The sequence below is a fragment of the Lucilia cuprina genome, chromosome 4 (assembly GCF_022045245.1).
Source record: "Lucilia cuprina isolate Lc7/37 chromosome 4, ASM2204524v1, whole genome shotgun sequence".
Classification (NCBI taxonomy): domain Eukaryota; kingdom Metazoa; phylum Arthropoda; class Insecta; order Diptera; family Calliphoridae; genus Lucilia; species Lucilia cuprina.
In genome coordinates this window covers 22,624,896-22,640,116 of record NC_060952.1, presented here as the reverse complement: position 1 = coordinate 22,640,116, position 15,221 = coordinate 22,624,896, and the positions used below count along the sequence as shown (strand labels likewise).

At 25.1% G+C, this 15,221-nt stretch overlaps 1 protein-coding gene across 7 annotated transcripts in view; it reads left to right on the top strand.

Annotated features, from left to right (window-relative positions):
- Nucleotides 1–15,221, top strand: part of LOC111675775 (complexin) — a 251,169-nt gene that overhangs the window by 72,615 nt on the left and 163,333 nt on the right. The gene's annotated exons all lie outside the window — the stretch shown is intronic.

Sequence of the window (15,221 nt, the reverse complement as noted above, 5' to 3'; positions counted from 1 at the left end):
TCAATGTCATACTTGAAAAATATATAGGTCCAAGAAACTGTGGACCATTTGTATTAACACTACATACTCATTTTTAAATTTATTAAAAAATTTGCTATAAATATCAAATGAAGCTTACAATATCTGTTTCATAATAACATTATTTATTTCAATTTATCAAGAAAGGAAATGTAAGCAAAAAAAATATTTGTCACAAAAAGAATAACAATTAAATGCTTTTTGTTTCAAAAATGAGACCTTTTTAAAGTTTAAAAAATTCAATGGATTGTTTTCTAAATGAGCCAAATAAATAATACAAATATAATGTACAGACTCAATGATTTCATATGATACCAATGGTAGCATCATACTGCACATATAAATATTAAAATTGTTCGTTTGAAATTGTAAGTTCTTTAATTTTCGAAGGACATAAGAATTGGTAAAAATAAAAGGATTATGGAGAACTGCTATAAATGGAATCTAATTTTACATACATATAAACATTTTTATGTATTACAACCAATTCGTTGAACTTGTTATAGGGTGTAATAGATTACACCGTACAACAAATTGGGAAAAATTGTTACACACATGATATAGCTAAACTACATTTTTGTTTTTTTTTATTTTCCGATCGTTTCTTCCTTTAAAAGGACTTTAAAGTTGGAAAGGAAGAGTAAGTATAATAATATTTAGCTTAAATTTGGTTTGGTCTAGTAGTTCAATATAGGTATCGATTGAAAGAGGAGAATAACAGTATTTTTACAAATAAAATAGTTTTAAAATGTTAGAATAAAGAAACTAATAAAATGTCCTTTAAAATTTTAATCCTTTAATTTCCTTATTTTCTATAGCCAGTTTTTTTAGAAAAAATATATGTTATATTTACAAATATGGAGTTGCAGACTTCCAAATTTAATGTCTTTCTCTTTATTAGTTCTTTGTAAAAAATTAAAAGTTAAGTTATATTCATATTAAAAAAAAATTGTTGAGAATATTTTGTTTAATTCAAATTATTATTTACACCAATTACCTATCCCAATTATTTCAATGTCTGTTTATGTTTTTTATCCTTACGTTAAATTGACAGTTTTCAGACAAAATATCTACCAATTAAACATAACCGGTGGTTGAGATAATATGGCTTAAAATATATAAAATTTTATTTTGTATGATTATGACGGTTTAGTGATTAAAACATGCATGTTCCGAATTCTAAAATCCACTTCAGGATAATATGATGAGCGTAATATTATTATAAATATAAATTATAATATGATTAATATAAACATTAATATCACGATGAAAAGCTACATAAAAAACGTTTATATATCTAGACGTAAATCTCTACTCTTAATTTTATAATATACATATTAAAAGCCTACACAAGACAACAATACTGCGACAATTTGTTAAAAAATTTCGTGTGCTTATGATGGCGCATATAAACTACTTTGATAACATTATTGGGAGGTCAAAGGTATTTTTAAAAGATACATATATAGAATTTAGAATAACTATAGAGTTCGGAATAATTGTGTTAAATTAAAAAGGAAAATATACTTTCCCAGAAAGTAGTTTTAACATGAAAGTATAAAAAATGCAAGATATCCTTAATCGATTTTTATCCTTTCATATTCTTCAAAGTTTCCAGCTTTTTAACTTTTTATCATAAAGGTAAAGAAACTCGATTCCAGAATATCAAATTTCTAATTTTTCTACATAATATTTTAACATAAAAAAGACTTTGAAATTTTCAGAGGGGAAAATTTTATTAATTAATTTATTGAGATATTTAAAAAATATTATAAAAATTAAACAAATGGAGCTATAAAGACCAAATTTCAGACTTTTGTACTCCATTCTAATGTCATTATTATGAATATTTTTTGTTGAACAATTTTGTATAAAATTACATCTTTTTATTCTTAAAAAAAACAAAACAAAATACGAGATAAAACTACTGCAATTGTCCTTTTTAGTTTGATACCCATATTGTTATAATAGGGTGGCTTAAAATAGTTTATAAAAATTTTTGAAAATTGTATGTACCTCAAATTTTAAAGTCCTTTAAAAAGGACAAACGATCATATAATGGAAAACTGAGTACGCCGTTATATCATATAAATTATGTGCTTTCGTATGTATATGGTTTGGTTCGTGTGTGAAAAATGGTGTTAAAAAAAGTTCTTTGCATCATGTCATTTTTTTAATCACAGGTACTTTCTTGTATATATATGTAGTAATAAGCTAGTAATTTGGAAACATTTTCGCAAGGAAAAAATTAAAATTATAAAAAAACTCTAAACTTTTCTTTGGAAAAAAAATTAAAAAATACCTATCTAAAGGCCTTAGAACTATTTTTGCTAGGACCAATGTTTTGCTAGGACCAATTTACTAAATTTCATTGAAATATCTTCAAATGAAATTTAGAACTCTACAGTTAGTGGTGTAGGGTATAAAAATTTAATTGAAAATATTGAAGAAATAGCCACCTCAATTTCTAGCAGCAAAAGGAGAAAAGTTATATTTATTTAAAAAAATAACTTCAGCAGAGATCCAAATTTGTGACTGGCCTACTATAAACAAGAACATACCCTAATTTATGACACGAAACTGCCCATATGTATATTTTTAAAATACTGCGTTTTTATTACATACTTGAATATGCTGTTTTGTTGTAAATATGTATGTCAAGAAAATCATAATTGTTTTAAAAAAATCTGCACGTAATTTTCAATGATGTCACGTCTTAACTTTATGATTTTTAATAGAACAGAACTTCTTTAATGTTTTAGCACTCGCTTTGTACAATAACTCCCCGCTTGATGACAATAACGATGCTGTTATATTCTATTTTCGTATTTTTTTGTTTAATTTTATTTTTTTTTGTTTGTTAATAAAACTTATTATACTAAACCTTAGAAGAATATTAAAGAGAAATACTAAAACCGTATTAAAACAATTTATATGTTTGTTGGTTTGTTTTTCATTTTAATAAACAATACTTGTTACAAAGAAATCACACTCCCTGCTGTATTTTAAATACACAAGTAATAATACAAAGGAAACCAAACTATAATTAGTTTTCTGTGGTTATGTGTTTATTCAAAAAAAAAAAAAAAAAAATCATTTTTAATATTAAATTTTGTTCTCCCTTGGAAAAACCAAAAAAGGAAAACCGATGTCATGTGAAAGTAAAAAATTTGCTGTGGGTGACAGTCTTAAACAACATGGTGCTAAATTGGAAAAATAAAATGCAAATAAAAAACTGAATATTAAAAGTTTTAGGTTAAAGCAAAAACTAGTAAATATTTATATAAAGTTTTAAATATTTAATTAAAAAACGAATAGTTAATATATAAGGTATATGTTTTTTTCATTAAAGATTTTTTTTTATTAATTAAAGAAAATTAAAACAGCTATAATAGAAATATTATATTTTCTTTATTTCGAAAAAATACAAAATACAAAAACAATAAAATAAAATAGCGGGAAAATAGGCAAGAATATTATCACTAATATTATTTAGTCTTAATTAATCGGTATAGCTACAAAATTATTAAGAATAAAAAGTCCTCCAGTAAAACTGAATTAATTTTTTTATATTTACATTATCATACATCGGTATTTACTCCAAGTCAATAACTCTTCATATGGGTGTTGGTAGTTAATTTGCTAATTCAAATTATTATTCCTTCCATAACGTTAACATTGATAATTTTCATAAAAATTTTATTACAGGAAAAAAGTTCTCCATACTCGCATCAACACGCAAGTTTATCGGAAAGCAAACTATAAAAACAAGTATTTGTTTGTTTTAACTAGTTGTTGGTTTTTAATAAATTAATGTTTTTTCCTTTCCTTTCCATAATAAAATACTACAACACTCCTTGTAGAAAATAAAGAAACAACTAAAAGAGAAATATAAACAACAAGGATAACAACAATTTAACCTTAAAAGAGCAGTAAATCTCTTTTTTATTTTTGAAAAAGGAAGTTGTTAATAGCATTAATGAATTTTAATGGTTTTCTAGAGGTCACTCAAGGTAATAATAGGAAGTAATAAAAATTTAAGAATTAATGTCACCCTTTTACATTTATGACTATGTTTCTGTGACTGTCCGTCTGTCTATTTGTCTGCATGTTGAGACTCCCACTTCTAGTTATTAGTCTTCTTTCTAAAGCATTGGGGGTTAGTTGGAAGAAAAGAAATTTATTCTAATAAAACTAAGTAACTATTTAATAGGGATTAACTATTTTAATGTATGTGTGAAAAGTTAAATATATATGTTGCTCTATGCACTAGTAATAGTTTGTAAATAATTAAAAATGTTAATGTATTTTAATTTGTTATTAATATACTGAAAGACAACATGTTTGTCTTAGATTAGGGCGGTAAAAAAATTATGTCTTAATTTAATTAAGAGAGACTATAATAAATGTCATGTTATTGAATGTCGTTCTATAGATTTTCAGTTTACTCCTAAACATAAAAATGCTGTAATCATTATTTATACATAAAAACTCATAAATATAACAAAAAATAGAAAAGTAGTATTTGGTCCTTTTGTTAATATATTTTAGGATATTTTTTTACTAATGAGCAGTGATAATAAAGAAGAAATGCAAAAAGAAAAAAATCTGTTGAATCCGAAATAATATCTCAGATGTAGAGAGATGGTAAGTTAAACTTTATTTTATACATTTTTTTTAATTCACAAAAGTCTCTTACAAACCACTTACACTCGTCTATGATTTTCTACATAGATATAAATTCTAAATTAAAGACTTAGCGTACCCATGATATACTAACATATATTCCATTCAAAACTAAATTATAATTTCCTGTACCTAATAATTACAATTAAACTAAACAAATGTTGTGTGAGTTGTTTGTTAAAGATATAGTTTAAAGGGATATTAATATACAATAGAATGCTCCGAAATATTTATGTTAACGTAACCTCTACGTGGAAAGTAAAAATACAGTTATAAAGAAGATCTCAACCAACCATTTAAAATGACCTTAATAACATTTTTATAATTAATATAATTTTTGGCTTTTGGATTAGATTTGGATAGTTTTGAAAGAAATTTGAAGAAAAAATGCAAGATTTTTTTATAAATTAAACTAAGGTAGTGAGAGATTTAAAGAAAAGTATTTTTTTCTTGTATTCAGTTCATAAATACAACTCGTTTAAAAGTTATTCATACAGATGATTATTTGCGGGACACTCTAATATACACACATAATGCAATTATTTTTAGTTATATTTTATATGTTAAATTTCTCATTTAATATTTATAGCAATAGCAATTACCTGTGCAATCTTAAGTTTAACGTTATATCCCATTAACTAAGTTTTATTCATTTGTAAAGTTATCTTTTGCTAATGATTTTAAAACGAAGTTTTAACAAAACTACGTTGAAGAATACGTTTTTGTTTTATATTATTTAAATATGTATAAATATATAAATGAAATATTTTGAATGCAAAATATAGTTATTTATAAATTTTTATAAAGAAATTATATATAGTTGACCTGCGTTTCTTATAGAGACACTTTTGGTGATGGGTAAAATATAATAAAAAATAGAGCACGTTAAAACAAGTAAAAGTGTTGTGTTTGACAATGCCGAATTTTGCATACTTACTATAAAATCAATGTCGAAAATAAGGAACTTTGTTATTATCGAAGGGTGTAGGCTCAATAATTGACCGATCCTCAATTTTTGGTAGAAATATTTTGGTTTTTACAAAACTTGTTTCTGTTGAATTATATCGCCGTATTCGTATTTTTTAAGCCAGTAATAATCGGTAAAGTCGTTTTCTGAAGGAGAATTTATATGGGGACCGATCCACACATAAGTTGGAAGAGAGATTGTACCTCACACAAAACATGTTTATGTCGACTTTTATTTATGAGAGTACATCATTTCTGAGGCAATAAGTGTTAATATAATTATCTAAGGGGGACTTATATAGGGGATAAGGTCAATTACGGACCGTCCTTATAAAATTTGGTTAAGAGATTTAAGTTCGTATCCCAGTTTTGAATGTTAAATCTGTTTTCAATATCAAATAAAGCTTATTAATTGGTCCCTATCGTGATGCCAACAGACAGAAGGACGGACATGTCTAAATCGTCTCAGAATCTTATAAGGACCCAAATTATATATATTTTGAGGGTCCAAGGTAAATATTTCGATATATTACAAACGGAATAAAAAAAAATATTTTTTAATAGTGGGTATAAAATTGTCTAGAAATTGTTAGGAGTAAATTTAAATCAAAATAAATGAAAATATTTATATAATTAACGTATTCCAAGGGTTTTGAGAAGGGAACAAAATTGTTAACAGTTTCCAAAAATTAAAACTTAACATCTGACATATGTATCTTATTCTTTATAATGATAGAAAATACTAGATCCACATCTATCTAAAAATATTTTAATAAACTAAAAATCACTTTCCGATGTCTATTCTTTCTAAAACTTAAACGAATGATATCTCAGAAACTGCAGTAGATTTTTGAACAATTCAAACCAGTATTTGCTAAATAAAGTTCTCTGATATAATTTATCTAAAAGAAAAATTTAGTGCTTTTCAAACTTTAGGACTCGATATTTCAGGCAAGAATACTTTAATCACTGTCTTAATTAACAGAAATATAAACTAATAAAACAACAGCTTCTTTAATGTAATTTGGCAATATCTATTGTTTAATTATAAAATATATATACATAATAATGACAATGTTGTATTCTAAAAAAATATCAAATTCGCGATTCTATTTACAAATAATAACTACAAACAGAATTACAAACAACATTAATATAAAACCAATGTAATTTAAGACTTCCTATATAAAAGGGGGCAATAATTAAACGTCTCAACATAACTCATAGACAGACATTAAAAATTAAATTTGAACTGAATGGAATGGAAATTCAGTTTAGCAGCGTACTAATATATGCTATTGGCAGAGATGGTGCCGATGATGATGTAATGGGGTTGGAGACGTGTTACATTTACAGAAATTTTGAAAATCTTGTTATGCAAAATTATCATAAATTTCTTATGTTAAATAAAGCATAATGTTTGATGAAGATAACAATAACGCAAAGCGAACGTGCTTCAAATACTATGCACTATGGGTCAGTAAATTTAGTAGATTTCATAGATTTTCAGTAGTTATTTTGTGATTACTGTCCCCTTAAATTTCATTCATATAAGAAATCCATATAGGTTTCATATAATGACCAAATCTTTGTAAACTATACAGTCTAACTGTCGGATATGGCTAAATCATCTTATAATTAAAAAAAAAATACCGAAAATATGTAAACTTTTGTTTATATTTAGACTCTTTACTTACAGAAAGACAAAACCAAAGTTATAATGAATTAATTTTCGGATTCCTAAAACCCACTATATAACCAGCACCATTGTGCATGTACAGAAAAGCGAACATCAATAACGACGACAGCAGCATTGGATAGCACCTTACACCTACTTTGACTATTAAAATGAATGGTCGTCGGTGAATATGCTGGTATATTTGGTTAGTTTAAAATTTTTGGCTTGGTTAAAACGCTGAAATATAAGACTCTGAAGATTATAAAGGATTTGAATAAATTAATTAAAGATGCGCGAATTGTATGCCATGCCATAGTTGAATATATTAAATTTCTAACACAACTAAAGAAGCTTTATGAATTTCTATTTGTTTTTTTTTTTTAATTTATTTCACTTTACTTTATGCCCTTCTATATTTTATCTTTACTGAAGTTAAAATTAATACCCCTAGATGTTTATAATACCCTGCCATTTGTATGTGGGAGCTTGCAACACCTTACTACAGTAGGTGATGCTTTATATGAATTTTAGTTTTTGCGTTTAATACCATATTTCACATTAAGAATTATGCATTACATTGCTGTTGTGAAACCAAAAGGGAGAAATTCTGCCACAAGTTCAAAATTATGTATGTATGAAATGGTTCCAGATATGAACGACACTTAGTTGATTTCTTATTTTAAAGCATCTTAAATAAGCATATTGTTGGAGCAGTTATTATTGAAGTCTTATGTTGTAACAATGTAACTGTTGGATATTGTTAGTTGCTGATGAAATGACATTAATAGTATTACTGGAATACAAGGAAAAATATACAGTTTGAAATATGAAACATTTCTTACACAATTTTAATTTAAGAAGCTGTTGTAACACTAGGGATTAAAAACAGAAATCATTTAAAGTCATAAAGTCAGTAAAGATACTTATTACATAGGTCAAATGATAAAATATGCGGAGAGTGGTGATTCGATCCAATGAAAATTGTTGTTCTCAAAGTTCAATGTTCTAAGTAAGTTATTACTTATTGTAGTTAAAATATGTTTGCTTTTTCTCACCATGATATCCTTCGTATGTATATGGGTGATTTCACTTTAAGTGACCCATCCGATGTTAGTCTTTTGAGAAAGTTGTTTAGACGAAATTTTTCTATAAGACCGGTTGATATTTTTGCAAAACATATGTTTTCACTCATTTATGTAACTTACTAAATACCTATTGATTATATCAAAATTTATTCTTAATTGTTTATATATTTATTTTTTCAATAAATACATATTTTGGGTCTTTGATATAAAGAATATGAATTTTTATTAATTTCTAAGACGATCTCAGCATGTCCCTTAGTCTGTTTACCCATCTGGACCTAGTAAGTTTCTCCTTAAAATACAGTTAAAAAATTGTTTTCATTATATTGTAATCGTGATGAAATTTTGACTAATTTTGTTTAATGCAATTATAAATGTTACTATAATCGATGCTAGATATCGAATGAATGCTTCTATCTTACATAATAATATCAATTGAGCTACAAAACTCGACACTAACAAGTCTAATAGTCTAACAAAAAACTAAAATCAATCAATTTCATTTTATGAAAATCGTTCCGTAAGGACGAAATTTGACAGAAAATGGTTTTATATAGGCCATAACTTACAGAATATAACAGATATAAAATTTTTTGCAAAAATTAGTTTATTTTTAAACGATTTAAATATAAATTTTGCAAAATATTTCCATTTTTTCGAAATATAGAAAAAATTGCCATAAAAAACATTTAAAAAATTTTTTACTTAAATAAGTTGAAAAATTGTTCCGCAAAAAATTTCATATTTCAACCACTGTAAGTCTGATTTTGTTAAAAAATTTTTCTAAACTATCATTCATTACTAATAACCTTTCAGCTTCAATTGCAATACTGCACTTAATATCGCGCTGTAAGTTTTTTCTTGCACGTAACTATTTCAATTTTTCGTTTTTGCAGGATAATTATTAGCTTTTCTTGGTAGGTTATTGAAAGGCAATTCTGATTGTTTCTAAATTTATGTTTCTTATTTTGAAAGTTGCCAATATTATCTTCAAAATCTTAAAAATTAAATACATGGATAATAATTTTAGATTAGTATAAGGAAAAATTTAATAACTAGTTTGAAATAAAATCATGCTTTTAATCAAAATTAAAAGAAAACATGACATTTAATAGTGATAAATAAAAAAATCAGCGAAATGGGAAAGTTTAATATATGGTAGTTTACACAATAATATAATATTTTCAACAGCCAGAGATACATATATTTATACACTATATGATCGTCTTAAAATTTCAATGATGGATACACAAATTAGTAAAGTAGTATTAAAAATTTTCCTTCATATTTCAGACTATAAACACTTATTTAATTGACATATTAAATTTAGTATGTATAATAATATTTAGATATTTCTTTAACATAAAAAAACTGATTTAAACAATTTTAACTACAACCTTTTTATTCTATATTAAAGGCCACAAATAAAAAAACCACATTCACTTGAGACTATTACTTAAACAAATTGCTTGGAGTTATAAATTTCCCTAAGACTTTCAAAAAAATGAAAAGACCTTAAAAACTTTGCAAAAAAAGAATTTACATTTATTTTCTCATAATTCGACCTAAACAGAAAAAAGGATGATAATAAATATTATTTATCATTATTTATTAAAAATAATAATAAAACTTACTTTCCTGAGTAAATCATCTTTACACTCGACAAAAATTGTCTTTTGGGAAATCTATGTTATTACAATCATATCATCATCAGTAGCGAGAGCAGTAGGATTATATAATCATGTTTATTGTCTGTCCCAAAAGATGGCAAATTCATCTTGTATTTTGTAAATATTATTTTTTTTTGAACTTGTTTTTATAAACATAGCTTACATGCTACTACAAATATAAGTATACATACATATTTTGAGTATTAAATATTTCATTTACTATTTTCCTTTTCCTTTTGATATATAAAAATTTTACAGAAAGTTCCTTTAGAAAAATAAAAAAAGGGACTAGAAACTTACATTGCATCACGCACAACGTACACGTTGACATGGTTTAGAATGAAGAAGGAAAAAGAAAGCCATGAAATGCATTATTATGGTTATGGATGATTATGAGATAGATGTTGCCAGATATTGTTAATAATGATTATGATGTTGACATTTACAATAATGAATAAGAAGCTGATGATATTTATCTAACTAAGATGATACTACCATAAATTGTTATATTTTTCCCTTTACATTAGAGAAACGTGCCTCAAACAAAATTGTTTGGTTTCCTTTTTAAATTTAGTAGAAGTAAATGTTTTAAATATTTAATGGTTAAGGCTTAATAAATGGGACTTCTTATAATGTAGAAGAAAGGGATATCAATAATTTATTAAGTTTTTTACAATTGGTAAAAATTTTGATTCGTGCAAAATTGAAATTTGGGATCTGTAGCGTGCTTTACATGGACATACAACTTTAATATTTTTTATATATTTATATATTAATATTTATGCCTTAGACTACTATAGCAGGTCAGCTATTATGCGTTTCTGTTGATGTTTGTAATACCAATCGGCTCAGAATCACTTTATGTCCTCATACAACCGTACCCTTCGAATAGGCTTTTGAGTTTATAATTATGTTAAGTAGAATCTATACAATAACCTGTCAAACCTTTGACAACATATTGTCAAAATATTTCAGAATTAAGATAAATGCATTATTATTGAAAAAATAATCCACATTTTTAAAGCACTCTCTGATATCATATGATTGGCAATGCCCGATTATACATCCATACTTTTTTTCAATTCAATATTTAATTGTTAATATGTATTAAATGTTCATTTCACATATGATTTGAAAGTTCACTTTTGTTTATTATTTGTACTCACACTTCTTATTTACACTCAACTGATTTTTGTATTTTTACGTTATCGCTTCCCTCATGTCAAACACTAATAACAATTTGAAGCAATTTATAAAAAAAATTGGTTGCAATATTTTGTTTACATTTAAAATTTTGTTTATATACAATATAATAAATATATATACATTGTACATACGTATTTACTTATTTTACTTTGTTTGCTTAGCCATGTTTACTTTTAGCATTTTATAACTTTATAACAGGCGTTATTTTCTGATTGAATTGTCATGACAGTGTATTCGTTAGTCTCGTTTTATTGGTTTATCTGCTGTTAAAGTTGGCAGTATGTAAGTGGCAAGTTAAAAAAAAATGTTTTATATTTCAATCAAGAGACAAGGACAACTAATGACAAATAAGTATGCCAATTATTTACTTATATTAAGGGAAAATAGTTTTTCGTAATAAAGTTATATAATTTTTTATGCAAATTCGTGATATGTGATTATTTTAATGGACTAATTTGTATAGATTTAAAATATAATAAATATAATATTTTATTTTATAGATATAAAAATAGATAAGGAAATTTCTTATATTTAATATCATAACTAAAACTATCTAGTACTTTTCTAGTATAAAAACCATGAGCTTACAATGGACTTTACCGACTAAGGAATACATCTTTACTAAAATAAAATATTTACTAAATGGAATATGTAAAAATGTAAATGAAAATTTCCAAAAAAATTAATTTAATAATTAATAATTTTTAATGCCGCGCATTTCTATCAACAACCATTCATATTATACAAATTTGAATATATTTTTTTGCGACCTTTTTACATTTCACTCAGCTTACCAAACATTGATGACAGAACAAACATTTTAATAAATCAATAAACTAAGTTTCTATGTGGTCACTAACCTAGCTAGTGTTCTAGTCTTGTAGATCGGAGGTGGTGGGTTCAATTACCACCTGAGACACTAGCTAAGGAGCATACAACAGGTCCGATAGAGGCCTAAGTATATTTCTTCGGATTTAATGTATATATGAAATTTATTATGAAATTTAAAATTTTTTGAATAGGTCTCATTTATTATTGTAATAAAAAAATGAGATCACTTCAAGAAAAGTTTTTACTTTTTGGGCACCTCCAATGTACAAAAAATTTTAAATTTCATAATATAATCTATGCTCTTCAAAGAAATTTAAAAAGTACATTTACATCAAAAATAATTTTAAATTTTTAACTCTGCAGGAATTTAATTTTGTCATTGTTAAGCAAATAAAAGGAATTGTAACCAGAAGATAAACATCAAGATTTAATGATAAATATTAAAGATCGAAACTTCCAAACATCATCAACAACAACTCATACTCAATACTTGTTATAATGCTAAATGTAAATTAGTTTCTTAGAAAATATTGAAATTAAATTTTATTTCTCTGATGGAAATTTCTAATAATCAAATATGTAGTATGTATGTATTTATGTAAAATTTTCTATTTAGTGTAAATTCTATTTACATACATACGTATCTACTGCAAAACTACATTTAATGTTCATTTTTGGATTCTACCCACCTTCACACCTTGGTTACTGAGGTTTATGGTTTAAAATAAAGATAATAATGTTTGTTCAAAATGATAATAATGCTGTTGCAGTTGTTGATGTTGTTATTGCTTCTGGTAATTTTGTTTGTTTTTGAGGTAAAAATTTAAAACCATGTATTTTTGCTTAATGCTGTTCTTCTTGATTTATATATACGTATATTTGTTCTTTCACTGTGTATCATAAAATCATGAATTCTATTGGGATTTTATTCAATGATTTAATATGTAAGTTGTTCAAAGAAAATGAAATGATTTTAGCAAACTGCAGTATTTGAATATATTTCTTAGAAATATTCTTAAGTAGAGAATTTCAGATAAAATAAAAACAGGATATAAACAAAAATGAAAGTATAGTATGCAATAGCATATCCTAAACCAGTTAAATGCAACTGAAAAATGTACTTGTAATATATTAAAAAAAGTATGTCTTATTTTACCTTGGAAGCGTCATGTAAGTTTTAGCAGCATACTAGATCAGAAGAGTTTATTTCCGAGTATGAAACCCGAATATTTTTGTAAAAACAAAAAATTTACCATAATTATAAGCTTAAAACTGCAATACGTCCTTAATTTGAATGGAAAGATTGAGTTGAATTCATTATATTGAAAATTCCGAAATTGATTTAGAATTAACAGAATAATTTTAAATTTTTGATTTTTAACATTCAACTATTAATTTTGCTTTCCTCAAGTCTTTCATATCAGTCTTGCATATATTGAAATTAAATTCCATTGTCATTATACATCTAAATTCATTTTACTTAAAAAAACTTTTTTCCAGTAGAAGAAAGTCAAGGTTTACAAAATTTCAATTACAGTTGCTTATTTCGCTGTGTTACAAATGTATTAAAAAAATCAATATACATTTCATCCTTTTTGATGGTGGGTATAATAACAAAATCCAATCAAAAACATAATTTATCATCCAGTTCTTATGATAATTTCATTTAATTAATCCTCATTGTAATTTATGTTCAATATTTTGCACAAAGTATATTTTTTCATTAAATTAACAATAGGATACTTATTCACTATATTCAATGTGGCGTATGATTTATTTATAATTGAATATGAGAGCTCATACGTCTTGGTAAACCTTAGTTTGTATAGAAAAGATGAATTTAATAGCATACTTTTAGGCAAATGATAAATATCTTATTAACGTTATTAATTGCAGAAATTAGTGACATGCTTTTTTATTGGTACTTAAAAACAGTTATACAAACAAAGTAGTGTTTGGTTTTAGGAATTAAAAACACTCAGTATGAGTTATGGTTAACAGATAAATGCTTAATGTTTATAAGATATAACGTTTTTACATAAGAACAAAATCTGTTTCAGAAAAATCCAAAAATAAGTACCACTAAATTTGTATATTTGTATTCTATATAAATATGGTTTTTATTATAAAATATTTGCGCTAATGTATATAAAATAATTTTTTTGTTTATTTTATAGTGCAGGAACAACACAAATGTGGTAAGAAAACTTTTAGCGTTATAGTTTATGTTAACTATAATGGAATATTATATAAAAATATCAACAAATAACTAACAAAATCAACAGCAAATTGTATGCACACAATTTACAGATACTTATGGAACATGAGCTTCCTCAAACAAAAAGTTTATTACAACCGGACTGTCGGGTTGCTTTCTCATATTACAATGGTTGCTGTGTTGTCACTACTGCCGTTATAACTTTTAATCATAATGGTTTTGCTTATTCTCTTATATTTTCCTATTTTTTCGCATTTTTCCAAAAAATAAACAATAGAGAAAAACCAAGTAAATTTCATTTAACTATTAATAAAATTTACAGCATTGTTTGATTCAAAACCAACAACCTTTCTTAAAATATTTTGGAATTCTTTACAAATCTTTTCAATATAAAAGAATAACATTCTAAATAAACCTTTTGAAGTTAAAAAAGAAAACTAAATAAAAAATTGAAAAGATGCTAATAAATAATAACAACTAACAACAGTGATTTGTTGGTTTTCAAATTTATGACAGAAAAACAAGAAGAACGAACTTTGTTGTACAGTTGAAGGATTGTTTGTTTTTCTGCATATCAATTTTGTTTTAAAATATTTTTACTTTCTTTAAGTTTATAAAAATTATAAAGAACTTTTTTTATAAAAATTACACTTAAATACAAACTTTGGTAACTCTGATATATATCAATCAAGAAATAAGGTGTATGCATAATATAATTATTACATTATTTATTTATTTATTCGTCTTAACTATTCCATTCAATTATTCGGTTTTTTGTTTTATTTGACAAACAATTTTTTGAGGTTTTGCGTTAGACGGTTGATAATCAGATAATTTAAAATTAATTAGTTAATCGAGTAAAT